The 15,904-nt window shown below is 37.8% G+C and overlaps 1 protein-coding gene and 1 non-coding gene across 6 annotated transcripts in view; both read right to left on the bottom strand.

The window, feature by feature from the left end:
• Dlg2 (discs large MAGUK scaffold protein 2) overlaps nucleotides 1-15,904 on the bottom strand; it is a 1,953,494-nt gene that overhangs the window by 1,644,039 nt on the left and 293,551 nt on the right. The window lies entirely within an intron of this gene.
• On the bottom strand, nucleotides 10,986-11,127 carry LOC116104340. Its single transcript, XR_004123846.1, has one exon. It is a non-coding gene; the product is annotated as a small nucleolar RNA SNORA48 (small nucleolar RNA).

The raw sequence follows: 15,904 nt of genomic DNA, 5'->3' as shown, positions 1-15,904 counted from the left end.
TATATATATATATATGTAAATGGGTGAGTGTGGATTTGTGCAAGAGTGTAGGACCCAGAGAGGCCAGAAGTGTCAGATCTCTCTGGAGCTGAAGCTATGGGTAGGAACTGCCATACATGGGTACTGAGAACAGAATTTGTGTCCTCTACAAGAACAGAGCACACCTAGCCACTGAGCCATCTCTCAAATCCCCTTTTTTGTTAAGATGTATTTTTAAAAAATTTTACATATGTGTATCCTTGTAGGTATGTCAGTGCACATAGATGGCAGAAGAGAATGCCAAGTCCTCTGGAGCTGGAGTTACAAGTTATTGTAACCTGCCTGATGTGGGTGTTAGTAACTGAACTCTTGTCCTCAACAAGAACAGCATGTCTTGTTTTATTTTTTGTATTTTTTTATTAGATGTTTTCTTTATTTACAATATCTCCTTTCCCAGGTTCCCCTCCAAAAAAAAAAAAAAGAAAAAAAGAAAAAGAAATGAAAAGAAGGAAAAAAAAACTCTAAAACAATCCCCTATTCCCTCCCTCCTCCCCCTGCTCACCAACCCACCCTCTCCTGCTTACTGGCCCTGGCATTCCCCTACACTGGGGCATAGAACCTTCACAGGACCAAAGGCCTCTCCTCCCATTGATGACCAACTTGGCCATCCTCTGCTGTACACATGCTGCTGGAGCCATGAGTCCCCCCATGTATACTCTTCGGTTGATGGTTTAGTCCTGTGAGCTCTGAGGGTACTAGTTAGTTCATATTGTTGTTCGTGCTACGGGGCTGCAAACCCTTCAGCTCCTTGGGTCCTTTCTCTATTTTTTTTAAAGATTTATTTACTTATTTTATGTGTATGAGTACACTGTAGCTGTACAGATGGCCGTGAGCCATCATGTGGCTGCTGGGAATTGAACTCAGGACGGCTCTGCTCGCTCCTGTGTAATACACCATAGCTGTCTTCAGACGCATCAGAAGAGGGAGTCAGATCTCATTATGGGTGGTTGTGAGCCGAACTGTGGTTGCTGGGATCCGAACTCAGGAAGAGCAGTCAACGCTCTTACCCACTGAGCCATCTCGCCAAACAGCATGTCTTTTTAACCACTGAGACATGCGTTCAATCCAGAAAAATTATTCTGAAAACAGGTCGACTTATTCATTTCGAACCTATGTAGTTTCAAATGTATTAACCAAACAATAAGTATTTTGGTGCTTCTGAAATGTACCTAAAAATATTAAAATATTCTTATAAGCTATCCAAGTGTGCTTATATTATATTTTGTGTCCTTTATCCATCCTTTCAGTTTTCCATATTTTCAATCATCCATCCAACCATGCATTTTTCTATATAACTCATTAGAAACAATAATTATAATAATAAAAGTTTGAAAGTAAAAGCAAAATTCATTTTATGTAAAGGAAAGTTTCATATGGTAACTGATTTCTAATCAGTGCATAGGATTTTAGCACAGAAAATACATACTGAATTATATATAGTGGGGGAAGTGTGGGCCATAGAATAGCAGTAGGGAAGAATGTGCTTTGGAAAGGGTAAATGCATGAATATAAATGAACCTAGTCACATGTGACTGCTTTAAATATTTATGCAAGATACAACCAAGATTTGGAGCAGGGAGCAGAGAAGCAAGACATAAGGCTGGATAGCTGGATAACGTAGACTTTTGAACCCTTAGAATGCAGAATAGATAACACAGAAATTATTTTGCTGTCAGTGACAACCCAAAAAAGTTGGACAGTAAAAAAACTCAGAGATATGACTGAAAATCCCCTCTAGGAAAATGTAAAATTATATTCTTATGAAAAACTGATTAAAAATACATACAAGGAAGACATCTCAGTTGATAGAAAGATTTGTAGTTATTTGTATAGACAGGGTGATGGCAGAATCAAGCAGTGGTCTAGTTTGTTTTCTGTTGCTAAGATAAACATCACGAACAGAAGACACTTAAATAAAGGAAAGTTTTATTTACACTTAAACTGCAGGCAATAGTTCATCAGCAAGGGAAGTCATGGCAGACAGGAAGAAGTTTAGTTTCTAGCAAGAAACTAAAGTAGAAGCCACTTAATGATGCTTCCTGGCTCTCTCACTAGCTCTTTCCCAGCTAGCTTTTTCACAGAGTCAAAGCCACCTAGTTAAGGACAATGGGCTGGGCCCTCCCCACATCAATCATCAATCAAGACAATTCCTCAGGGAGACTGGAGAGATGGCTCAGTGGTTAAAAGTATTTACTGCTCAGCTGGGGGGTGGTGGCGAGGCAAAGGCAGGCAGATTTCTGAGTTCTGGGCCAGCCTGGTCTACAGAGTGAGTTCCAGGACAGCCAAGGCTACACAGAGAAACCCTGTCTCAACAAAACCAAAAAAAAAAAAAAAAAAAAAAAAGACAATTCCTCACACACATAGCTACAAACAAATCAGATTGAAGATATTTTTCAACTAAGGTTTCCCATTCCCCAGGTGACTTGGGGTTGTGATAAGTTGTCAGTGGGAATAACTAGTTTAAAAATGCTTCTATCTCTATTCTAATATTGTTACATGAATAAAGTCATTAAATCCTCATGAAAGGAGATTCTATCTACTCACTATAAAACAGAGGCACAGATTTATTGATACTATTATTCCAAGTGCTATGACTATGAGACCCAAAAATCTTAGTTGAACAAATGAAATAAAGCTGACTTAATGAACTAAAATTCAACTTACTGCATTTTAAATGTTATTAAGTACCTGTGTACGGATACCATGAAAAATAGTGAGACAGTTTTTCCTACTTGCTTTGTCCATTGCCTGGACCTTCCTTAATGATGCGGGTTCCCTGTCAGCCATGTTCTTCTATGATAACAGCACTTCTACTATACTTACCAATTGCTGTTTGCACCATCAAAGGCTGAGGTCCTTGATAGTGTAACCCAAGACCTACTCACATTTTGATTCACAAATCAAACATGGTCTGTAACCAACTGTGTATTCACTCAGTGCTCAGAGAGTCTACGAATCAAGGCATGAATATAATTACCATCTTAAAACTTGATAGTCTTTTCTCAGAAGGAATACTGGTCCAACTTGTAAGCAACATACCACTGTACTAAATATTTATCTCCAAAAATTAACAAGATTATAACTCACTATGAAAACTCTTATAGGAAATGACTGAATTACTCCATTTTTAGTCAGGGAAAATCTTTTGTCATTGATAAAGCATGAGAATGATACTAAGCAATTTCTTATTAACTGGGTAAGCTAGTAATCTCATATCCATCGCATAGCTAAGTGTCAAATCAAAATGAAAGGTTCCAAAGCAGAGAAGCATAATGGTATGACATCTGTACTAGTTTTTCTATGGTCTTTTAAATTTTCCTATTGTTGTTTATATTCCTTTTAGTAATATATTATTTCAAAACCAGTATTAGATTTGTTCAGCTTTGAGACAAAATATCAGATCTACACAGATTGGCCTAGAATGTACAATTGACCTTCATTACCCTTCTTTGTTCTAGTACTGCAGGTATACACTACCATACCCATGATCAAAACACTATTTTAAATAGGAACTAGAATTGGGACAATTTGCAGTTACTTTGGAGCCTATTTATAGTTCTGCCTCCTGAGCACCACTATCATTGGATGTCATTCTGAATTGTATGAAAGGTTACCTTGGCTTTATGCATTTATAAATGTGTACTTATATGTATATATTAGTGTCTATGGGCACATATATATAATATACACACACATATATAAATATATACATATACAAATATATATATTTACATAGATATATAATATACACACATATATATAAATATATACATATACAAATATATATATTTACATAGATATATAATATACACATGCATATATACATATATATACATATACACACACACATATATATACATATATATAATTATATCCATATGTGGGTTTGCATATAAACACAAATAACAAATATAAACACACTTTTACAAAACTTTGTTAAATCCACACATAGTATGAAGGAAAGTAAATAATTTATATTTAGTATAGCAACTTATAAAGCTCTATTACATTTATATAATCCTTTAGAATATCCTTTTCATCCAATATTATATCACTAAAGTTGATCAACATTCTTGCTTGGAGCTGTAGCCTTATCACTTTGAATACTACCAAATATTCCATTGCAGGAGCATAATGAAATCCATTCTGTAAATGGACATCTAAATTATTTCCAGATTTCTTACTATGTTGAACGTTCTATGACTGTTTGCCTATTTTCCTATACAAAGTATATAAGAAGTATCTCTAAGAATAAGCCTGGGATTAGAAATAGAAGGCTCTAAGGATATGTGAATGTTCCTCTTACAAGACAATAACAAACAAATCCTAATATCACTTCACACTTCTAGTAACATTATAAGGAAACATGTTGCTTCACCAGCTGTCCACTTGTTATTATTAGTCTTTTAACTTTTTATCCAAATAAATGATTTTGCACTAGTAATGAACCCCAGCATCCCTTTCCCTCAGTGCTGATAATTAGGCATAAGGTGCCACTCATGGTAGGCAAGCACTTAACCAGTAACTGATATTCCTATTTCTCCTCTTAGACTTGATTTTTTTTTTTGTGCAGCACCAGGTGCAAGGTGGACCCTTTCTGGATGCTGTAGTTGGACAGTGCGCAGTGATCAGCTGCTGCTGGTTAGGTGGGATGCCTTCTTTGTCTTGGATCTTATTCTAAGATCGTGTCACTGGGCTCGACCTCAAGAATGATGGTGTTGCAGTCAGGGTCTTTATGAGTATCTGCATGTTGGCATCTCTTGCTCCACTGACTTGATGAAGAAAAAGAACTCTATCTAATCTTGCTGGGACATACAGTATATATTTCTGAATTCTAATTTTGAATTGAATTCTACCATTTGTACTCAGTGGTGTTTGTATAAATTGGAACCCATCAGACCCATATTCACATTCTTTTGGGGATTTTTGCATAAATTGGTTAGGAATAAAAATCTTAAATTCAGCGCTAACACCAACGTCAGCTTGTCACTTCTTAGGTACTGACTCTAAGACATCTCCCAGGTTAGGCTTTGTTATTAATTTCAAGGTTGGAAACAATCAAGAGGCACAAGTCCATAAAAGATCTGCAATATCCCACTTGGCTTTACAGATTCATTCTTTTTATGTAGAACACACTGTCTGTCAAATGGTAAATGGGCTACCTAAGGTTAGTAATGTATCTTGCACAATATTTTAAGTCATCTCTGTTTACAAAATAATTGTCTAGAGAGCCCCCACCTACCAACTGACTCAAAAAGAGGCATACACTCACAGCCAAACAGTGGATAGAGCTTGGGAACTCTTAGGGAAGAGTAGGAAGAAGGATTGCAGAAGGAACTCCACAGGAAGACCAACTGAATCAACTAATCAGGATTTTTGGGCATCTCAGAAACTGAACCACCAACCAAAGAACATACACAGGCTGAAAGTTTTATGGGGGAAAAATGGAGAGAGAGTTGGGTGGGTAGTGAAGGGGACTGATCTGGAAAGAGTGGAGGAGGGGTGAATATGATCAAAATGTTATGCAAAGCTCTCAATGAAATAATGAAACAATTTAATCACTTCTATAGGTTTTTAAGTTCTGAAAACAGTTTTTCAAATTTTATTTCCTCTGTATGTAGTGTTCTTTAAATTTTTGAAGCCCTAATTTTAGATTTATTTTGTATGCGTGCATGTGTAAGTCATAGTACAACTTGGGTCCTCTCCTTCTACCATTTAAATCCCTGGGAAGAAACTCAGGTTACCAGGCAGGAGGCTGTACTTGCTGAGCCATCTAGCCAACCTGGTTTCTGAAACTCTTGTTTTCTAGACATTGGCCTTCAGTTCTCTTTCATCTCATTGAGATATATATGTATGTATATATATATATATATATATATATATATATATGCAAAATTTTTTTGATATCCCTGTTTCCTCCTAGAAGAATTCTGATAACTTCAGTGACCTAGTTTGTTTTTCTAAGATGTATTCATTCTATTACTAACCCAACTTTTTGGGTTCACTTTAAATATTTACTTATAATACCAAATAATATTTCTTGTAATGCTAATATTTTACCTTGAGTTTTTATCATGTTTTATGGTTTATCTGAAATTTTCTTCCCTTTAACACTCATGACTTACATAGTTTCTATAATCTCTATTTGAGTTTTTTTTTCTCTCCTTTGTTCTTTGAGAACTGGTTATTCTATGAAACCTCATATGTCATTATCTTGGTCTGTAAGTTTATACTCTTGATGCTGCTGCTGCTGCTGCTGCTGCTGCTGCTGCTGCTAGTGAGGATATCTAGAAACCATCCAAGACTCATCAAGATGTGGGTACTAGAAGTCTCTGCATGGTGTGGATGCCAGTTCCCATGGTAACCAGTCAGGCCTTAGGTATCATTGCAGGTGTTATCTGCAAAGGCAGATAAGAATTTAAGAGCAAATGTCAAACTACTTTCTTTCCCTGTATTGGTCTCTCGCAGCCTCCCTGCTGGTGCAGAGCTCAGGCTGCCAACAATCTAAACAACCTCTGTCTACCCATGGATTTTTTAAATTTCTTTATTTTCTTTTATATTTTTACTAACCCTATCCCTGAGAGAGGGAGTTGCTGTGTTCCCTTTGATTTCGGAAGGATTAGAATTTACTTGCATGAGTTTTCCACTCTGAGTAGCTACAGAACATCTAAAATGTAGATGTTCTATTTCACTTAAGTTTAGATTCCTAGACCTTTATAAGAGCTGATGTGTGGCTGACAGGCAGTGTATAATTCTGTGCTGACTGTATAAGTCCCCTATGTAAAGTTTGAAATATTTCACTAAAGTTTATTTACCATCATCACAAGTTGCTACAGTCTTTTCCTTCTAAAGGAAAAGGTATTGCCAACATACTAGCCTTGCTTAAAGGCCAAAAAAGAAGGAGCCACACACCCAAAACAGGCGAAGAAGTAATCACAGAGCTAAGTTTTCAAAAAGAAAAAAAAGAACCCTTTTCTTATTTTTAAAACCCAGGGTCATCTTTTTTTTCAATGAAATTTAAGTTGTGACACTCCCTATAATTCTAAAATGTTGCAAACCACCAGGTACTGTAAACTTGCTGCATTTTCAACATGAAAGGCTAGTGTGGGAGACAGGAATATATAAAAAACAGGAGTTGTAACTAACATTCTGCTATCGATCACCTCCCTGATGGACAGTAAATTCATTAAATATCTCTATTTTCCTCAATTATAAAATAAGAGAACTGAGACCAAATAAGATGTAAGTGAAACTTAGGTGTAATCTCAGATCTCTCACTTTCTCACTATTATACTTAGGACATGTCTAAATGCTTTCATCGCTTCTGCATCCTTGTCTTGGCACTAATGCCTTTATTACATTCATTGGGGTACTCTGAAAATCTGTAAACTAATACTCATAAAGTGCACCACATCAGCTACATCCCAAGTGTCCCAAAATGCCAATGTCTTTTCCTTCTTCCAGCTTTCTGTAGTTATGAATCCAGATAGTTTATTGAAAGCTAATCCAACATGGATCTACTCTGTCTTCTAAAATGGCTCTAGCAAAGTTTCCACACTGATTATTTCTTCTATGAGCTAAATATTTCCTTTTACATGTTAACTTTTAGTCATAATTATTCAGAAGTTAAGTAAATATACTTCTGTGTTTCTGGGTGTTAAATACTTATTCATCATTGGCTAGTGATGGAAGTACGTACAAGAAGAAAAACACAGTGATATATGTAGGTGATTTATATTTAAGCATTTGCAACTGCTTCAGTGATATAGTCATCCACAATGAGATACTAAGGAAGTTCTTATGCATTGAGAAACAACATGGGAATCAGTCGATGGGAACAACATGGGAATTTTATCCTAAAATTGGATAGGCTATAAAATCAAGGGGTATACCACAATGATATGGTCTAAACATTTGTCACGAAAACCAGAAGAGAAATACTAATCACAATCAGAATACTATATATGGCCTTGTTTAATGCAACTCAAGTAAATGTTTATTAATTAATACAATGGAATGTGTCTAGTGCCATGTCAAATACATAGCTTCAACTAACCTTTCTATATTCCAACGATGAGAATGAGCCACTTACATGTCAAGAGGTCTCTGCCGCACAATTTATGTAAAAAAGCTTTCTAATAGGATATATGGCCCTATAGTTTCTGTGAAATTAAATACTTATTCATGACAGTTGTATTGCTTTAGAATGAGAGTAATGAACTTTCCCTAATGGTTCAAATGTTTCTCATAATAATGATAAACTCATCACAATGAACCTTTAGTAAAAAGGTATCCCAAAGGAACCTCAGTTACCTTAAAACGTGGGCATTGTATCATCATAGATAGCCTCAGATGTTCAAAGGTATATGGAGCTGTGCCTCAAAGAGTAGTAATTCATTTCAAGAGTAAATTGAAGCCGGGCGTGGTGGCACTTGGGAGGCAGAGGCAGGCGGATTTCTGAGTTCCAGCCCAGCCTGGTTTGCAGAGTGAGTGAGTTCTAGGACAGCCAGGGCTATACAGAGAAACCCTGTCTCGAAAATCCAAAAAAAAAAGAGTAAATTGATAAATTCTGTATTCATTCATATTTGTAAAATAACAGAACTGTACATTAAGAATAAGATGCAATATTTCAGAGATGAAAATAGAGCATGTAGAAGAATATTAACTGATTTCCAATGTCCCATATTATTATTGAACAGTAATTTGGCTAGAGATATAAATCTATGTTTTTAATATCTCCCATACATGAACAATGGACATTGCTGTTACAGTCCATCTTGTAAAAACTTGAATGCCAGAACTATCCCATTTCTAAACTTGTTCGGTTGGAGTGTCTTTCATTAACTGATATCCACTTTTCCTTTCCTGTCCAAGAAGAAAAGCCCAAGGACATCTGTGCCTTCCCACTTTTCAAAGCTAAGCTTACACAGGTTTTTTTGCTTCAATCTTCAAAACCATTGAGAATCCCAGTATTTCTTCCCACAACCATCACCACTGTCTTGGTCTGAAGCACTACCATATGGCTTGGATTCTGCAATGGATGCTATTCTATTTGGTTTAACAATTTGCCTTTAAGAGCTCTTCTCTCAGAAGGTCACAACAATGTTCTGTGCAACACCCTGTGGTAAACATACCTTCTACGCTGAATGAAAGCCCAGTTTATTTAAGTCACCAACAAACTCTCAGAAGTCCTGACCCTCTGTTCTTTCCCTAATGTCACTTTCTACATGCAGTACAACCCTGCTCATCTATTCTTCTTCAGTCTCACTACGTCTAAACATTTACAAAACACATAAGCCACATACACATGGGGCATTTAGACTGACCATTCTCTCAATATCCATATAAATAATCCCTACCTATTTTTTAACATTTTATTGATTCTTCGTGAGTGTGTGCATATTAAGCACAACAATCCTGCTCATCTCCCTGTCCAGTCATATTTGTCCACCATTCACCCTTGCAGCTTCTTGCTCAAAATAATATAAAGATGCATGCACACATACATACATACACACAACAGTGACAACAATAGTTGCTCTGTATCATGGAAATCCTGAAGCCTCGGATCAGCAGGACTGGCCCTTTCATTTGCCTGATCCATTTGCAGATAATATAGATTTTAGGATGAGCTAATTCAAAGCCCTGGATCTGGGCCTGGTGGTAGCTGAGGATGTCAGCATACTGGCTCTCCCTTATCCACCCACCAGGGCAAGCTCTCCAGCACAGGTCTAGTTAGGCCACCCCAGGCTGCCATTGGCAGGAAGCAGGGCCAGCTCTCCTGCTCTCACAACCTCAGGGCTGGCTCACCTGCACCCATTATACCAGAGCTAGCACAAGTGAGCTGTCCAGACGAGGTGCAAGGCACACTCTTAGGAATGCTGCAGCCGGTAATGGACAGGGCAAGCTCACCTGTTCTTGTGACCCATAGGCCAGTTCTGCCAACTGCTGTAGGTGATGAGGAATAGGGGTATGAAGCATCACTCCTATGCCCATGCCACCTTATGGTATTGGCCCATGCTCTCCCATGGGACAGCCAGCTCTCCCATGTTTACCCTTGAGGATGGCTCACTTATGTCTCCTGCCACCAAGGTCTGCTCTGCTGTACTATCCAGGCAAGAGGCAGGGCCCTTTCTCCTGGGTTCTGCAGCTAGTGAGGGAGAGAGCTAGTTCTCCTGAGGTCCTGACTCTGTGGGCAGCTTTCTCGACTGCGTGAGGTGGGAAGCAGGGGCAGGGGTGGTACAACACCTCTGCACGAGTACCACCCAACAGCATATGAGTAGTGTTAGGGTCAGCTCTCCCAAACTCACACCCTTCAGGAAGGCTCACCCACACAGCCCAACCCCATATCTTTACCTCATCACCAGGGTCAGCTCCTCTGTAAGGTACCAGGCCCTGCTTTCAAGTCCTGCAGCCAGGATGGGTAGGGCTGGCCTGCTCTCCAGAGTGCTGCCTCTAATGAGAGGTCGGGCCAGTTATGCACAGCTCCTGAATATCCATGTGGTCACCAGCAGCTGTTCTCTACCAGGGGCATCCCCATGTTCTCTAGTGGTAATATGAGCCAGGGACATTGACACTCAGACACAGCCCTCACTGGCAGCTCTAACTAGGAGTTCACCATAGTCCTAGGTGGCAGAGCTAGACACTCACAACAGACTACTCCTCTCTACCCTCAAGTTTCCAGTTCCATATTTTCATAAAGCTCAAGCTGCTCTGTTTCTCTTTCTCTCCCATCTAGCCACTACATGTTCTCACATTGTGGTGGCTCTGGCTCTAGGCTGACCACCTGGCTGGCGGGCTCCTGGGTAATATCTTCCATCTGTGCTGCATGGCGTGACAGCAAGGGGCTGTCTATGGCCCTGGAGGGCAGGTCTGTAGGTGGCATGGAGGTCCACAGGTCTCTGTCTGTCTTCCTTTTCCTATGCCACCTGGATTTGATTTGATTTTTAGGAGTCCTAAGCATAAGTCAGTTTGGCCATCAAGCCAGGCATCAAGCTATGATGAACAAAGTACTGACATGTGCTCTGTCCATGATTGATACAAGAATAGCACCACCAACAAAGCATCCCTTTGCCCATTGCCAGGAAGTAATCCCTACCTATTTTAAGCCTGTTTCATTTTCACATTCTTTAGACTGTCTACTAGAACTACCATACCTAAAACAGCTGTCTTCTGTCACTTCAGTCTGTCACTCTTAGGTCCCCATGTATTTCCACATCAGTGATCTTCTGACAGACTCTAAAAGTTTTACTCATTGACCTTTTTTATTGTATGTTACCCTACAATCACCCTTTGCTGCTGGAATGTGAACTAAAAACATGGCAGTAGCCTTCATTTGCTTTGCTTATGGACGAATCTTAAATGCCCATAATGAATGACAAATGTTGACAAAATACTTAACAAGGATCCAAATAATTCCCTAATAAATAAATAATGAGATGCATTTTGAGATTAATATGTATGTATATATATATGTATATGGGTAGTGTTAGAAGATAATGTAGTAAAAATGATAGAAAGTGATTAACTTCTCACAAAGTCATCATATAAATATTTCATTTTGTATACTTGCTCAAACAAGAGCTGATCAGTGGCCAATGTGAGGATAGAATCTCACAAGGCCCTAGCCCTAAAAGAAAACCTGCAGAAAATTAATAACTTCTGAGAGTCAGTCTCCCTCAGAGGTAAGGCTGAAAATTAGTTATCCAACACCAAAAGATAAGTTCTAAAACATTTACATACAAATGACACCATGTGGTGTGTGTGTGTGTGTGTGTGTGTGTGTGTATGTGTAATAAAAAATAGAAATCATGAATTTGAAAGGGAGTGAGAGTCAGGCAGTTACAGGAAGGATTCAAAGGAGGAGAGAAGGAGGGAGATACACAGTACTCATACATGAAATTCTCAGAAAATAAATTTAAGACCTTTTCATTTTGAATACAATACCTATGGGAAAATCGCAACAAAAATACAATGAATTCTTACCTAGTTCTCATATGAGTTCATTCAGTGTCAACGTTTTATTCTTCCCTCCCTATCTCCTCCTGTCACCTGTCCCAGGAATGTCTCCCAAATGAAAGGTAAAGATGTAAAGAATGCAAATACTGGACAAAATAAAGAACACAGGGATCTTTGAGTACAATTAAACTTTACTCTTTATAGCTAAATCTTTGATATAAATTTATGCAGATGGCTGTAAATGGTGGGTAGTAGTCATTTACACAATGGTTGGATAACTATGCTGTATTGCACAACTGTGCTGTCATAGAATTATATACTTCTGTTTGCATCATTTTATAGTAATAACATGAGTACGTCCAATCTGAAGAGAGAAGTGAGGCAAAGCAATGATCACTAAACTATGCTTCCAACTCGGACTCCATAGTAGCGTGGCTTATAGCGTGATTTAAGAGCATGACAGTTTTGTTGGAGGAATACATTAATCCAGCATTCTTCTAAATATATGTAAGCTGAAAGATCATCTTAAGGTTTTAGAATGGCAGTCACTGTGTCAAAATAAAGTGTGATGTGGTGATCAAAACTAATATTCACATCAAAATAAGTTTATGCTATGCTTCTTAAATCTCTATGACAACAAATAAAGTTCTACTTTCATTATACTTTTAAAGGTATATATAAAAGTTGATCCTGCTTAGGCTGGATAGAATGTAAAGGAAGCTTTTTGTCTGCAATGTTCAGAAAATATTAGAAGAGATAATGAAATAAAATAAATGAAGCTATTTTTATTCATGCCTAACAAATCAGCTGATAAGTGCCCCAGCTGAATCCATCTAGCCCTGTGTTTGGGCTCTGTGGTTAAACTTCCTCATATCAGACAGGCCCTCTGTCCTCCTCCTGCTTCCATTTTCTTCAATGCTCCAACTAAGTGAATGTTTTACTCATCTAGTTTTGGTTTTGTTTTATGTTTTTGCTTTTTTTGTTGTTGTTGTTATCTGTAACTCCAATCACTGAACAACAGATGGCAGGGAGACTTTCCACAGGAATACACATTAAAAGAAGTTGTTAAGGAAGCTTTTGCTGAATATTCCAAGTTGGAACCTTAATGGACTCACCCATCATCTGTCTAAATCACAAGGCTGTATATTACATTAGATACTTTGGAGGTCCTTCTATTTCAATGTCTCAGCAACTCAGAACCACATTTTCCACTTATTGCTCTGGTCCTCTTCCAAATACGATTGTCTTGACAACATACATCATTTTCTAGAAACTGCCACCCTAAAGAAACTTAGGACTTTATTTATTTCAGCTCCCTGATCTCAGATGTCAGCCTTCAATACATTACTGCCACTGAGCTCCCTCGCCATCCCACCCCAGCAATGTAAACCAGATGACATTGATCATCACTCATGTCTGCAGCATATTTTGCCTTTCCAGGCACTTTCATTCCCAGCATCTGGTTGAAACAGCTAAGGCAAGTGCTCTGTGCCATTTTACTGCTAAGTCAACAACAGACTCATGTGCCTAGGCTAATGTACTGACTCACCATTTAGGTCTGAGTCCAGTGGCTTCATGTCTTCCCTCTAATTGCCCTCCAAAGGATGTAAATGTGATTGTTCTAAAGCTTCAACATTCTTCCATTCTTGATGTAATTCAATACAAAGTTTTCATATGGCAGATATTTTTTTAATTAGATCATTTTGTTTAGCTTTAAAATCTTGAGAGGATTGGTCAGATGACTCAGTGGGTGAAGACAGACGATGGAAAAGAAAGACAATGTGAAAGGCTGAAGATGGAAGCAGAAGTGGGAATAAAGGGACAAAAATTCCCTAGTAAGAGTACTTTGTAAAAAAAAAAAATGCATATTCCATTAACAGTAGTCAGGCCTGAGCAGAACTTTTAATCTAAATAAAGAAAGATGAGAGAAAGTGCTACTGTGTGAGATGTTGAGAGCTGATCACAGAATGTCACCAACTCAAGAATATGAAACCACAGCATCACTTTATACCTTTCTTGGAACCTCAGTGATAGGCCTAAATATAAAGGCTGGTCAGACTATTCCTGTGACAACCACTCTAGGGTAATACCTGGGGGAAGGAACTATTTATTTGGATGCACCATTTCAGTGCCTTCACTTAATAGGTCCTGGCTATGGGTCTAAGGGAAGCTGAGCACTATGTGACAGGGAGCACATGATGAAGCAAAGTGGCTCATTCAAAGAGAAGGAGGAGAGGAAATAAGAAGCAAAGGAGGAAGGAAAAGGGAAGGAGGAGGCAAATGAGGAAGAGGAAGAAAGAAGGGGGAAGAAAGGAGGAGGAAGAAGTGGCAAAGGAAGAAGAATAGAAATAAGAGGAAAAAATGAGGAAAAGGAGAAACCATAAAAACAGAATATTATTTCATGGTATGCTTCCTCTAGTGACATAATTCATCCCACTGGGCAATACCTCCTCAAGTTTGAAACCTCTCCAAAAATAGTGGCTCCAGCTGGAGACCAAGCCTTCATATATGATGGGACATTTCACACTCAAACTGTAATAGGCATGTGCAACCGATTTAGATGTAGAAAATGTATTACTAATCTATAAATATACAGGATAATTTTCAGGCACATAGATTTCTCAATGGCACTGGAAGAAATTTCAGATTCTGAGATATTTAATAAATTTAGATCACTTGAACAGGGAAGATAAAATACAGAGCTAGGTACCTGTGTTTAAAAGTGTAGTCACTGTACTACTTTATTCTGTCATTAAATGTCTGTTTAAACTGTTTTTATAAATATCTCAAGTTGGATAGATCTACTTGGGATTATTTTCTTTTCATTTTGTTTCTGGATGTCTTATTATTTTCATTAGTGAACCTAGAAACTTTCTTTTGATCTGTTATAAGTGCATATTAATCAGCTATGATTTCTGTCCTAAGAAAAATTTCCCAGCATTATAAATGTAGTTCCAAGAATTGTATAAATGGTATTTTCTCCTGTTGTACTTTTAGCCTATATGTGTGTGTATGTGGATACATGTTATGTAAACAAAATAAATGTCTCATAAGCTAAATGATACTTAAAAGTATACTTCCTGATACTTAAAAGTATGACAGGCCCATAAATCTGTGTTGCTCTATTCAGCAGTACAGTTTCCTTTTGAATTGTTACTGTGAAGAAGTAGGCAAAATGAAGCAAAAAGCAGATGATAGAGGCCAGAAAGAACATATTGAAGATTGAAAATAAGATTAATGATGGACTAACATCATTGACCAAGTATCTATAAATGCTATGACTATCACAGAGAGAACACAGCCAAACAAGATTAATCAGGGGAGAGGAGGGCAAGAGTGAAAGAAGGAAATAGATTCCTTCTTACAAGAGGTATGCATATCTTTTTGTAGCAAGAACTCATCCCTTTTGCAATTGAGAAACTTTTATTTTGGATAGAATAAGAGGGAACATGGATACCTACATGAAAGAAAGAGAGAGAGAGACAGAAACAAAGAGTATCTGAATGAGAATGCTCTAAAACTAAAAAAGCTGAAACTCTACTTTAGGTCAGAGATTGTACAATAATAAATGAAGATTTATATTACCATGAAATGTTAAATGACTGAGATAGAAATTAATGCAGGGGATCAAAGGAGAAGGAGGTAGTCGTGTTTACATGAGTACAAAAGACAGATAAAATTACTAGCAAGAAGTATGATCTCTACATACCATTGATTGTTTTAATGCCAAGTTACTCTTAGACCAGGTATAGTAAATGAGTTTCTTTTCACAGCTCATAATCACCCATCTACCTACTCAGGTATATCAAGTGCACCTGAATATTAAATATATATCATATCAGCTTTATTCACTAATTTGTCAGGCATTTATTACCAGTCTGCAATGGTATTAGTCACTGCTTAATAT

Source organism: Mastomys coucha, unplaced genomic scaffold, assembly GCF_008632895.1.
Source record: "Mastomys coucha isolate ucsf_1 unplaced genomic scaffold, UCSF_Mcou_1 pScaffold21, whole genome shotgun sequence".
Taxonomy (NCBI): Eukaryota; Metazoa; Chordata; class Mammalia; order Rodentia; family Muridae; genus Mastomys; species Mastomys coucha.
The sequence above is the reverse complement of the archived record's forward strand: the minus strand, read 5'-3'. Positions and strand labels throughout refer to the sequence as shown.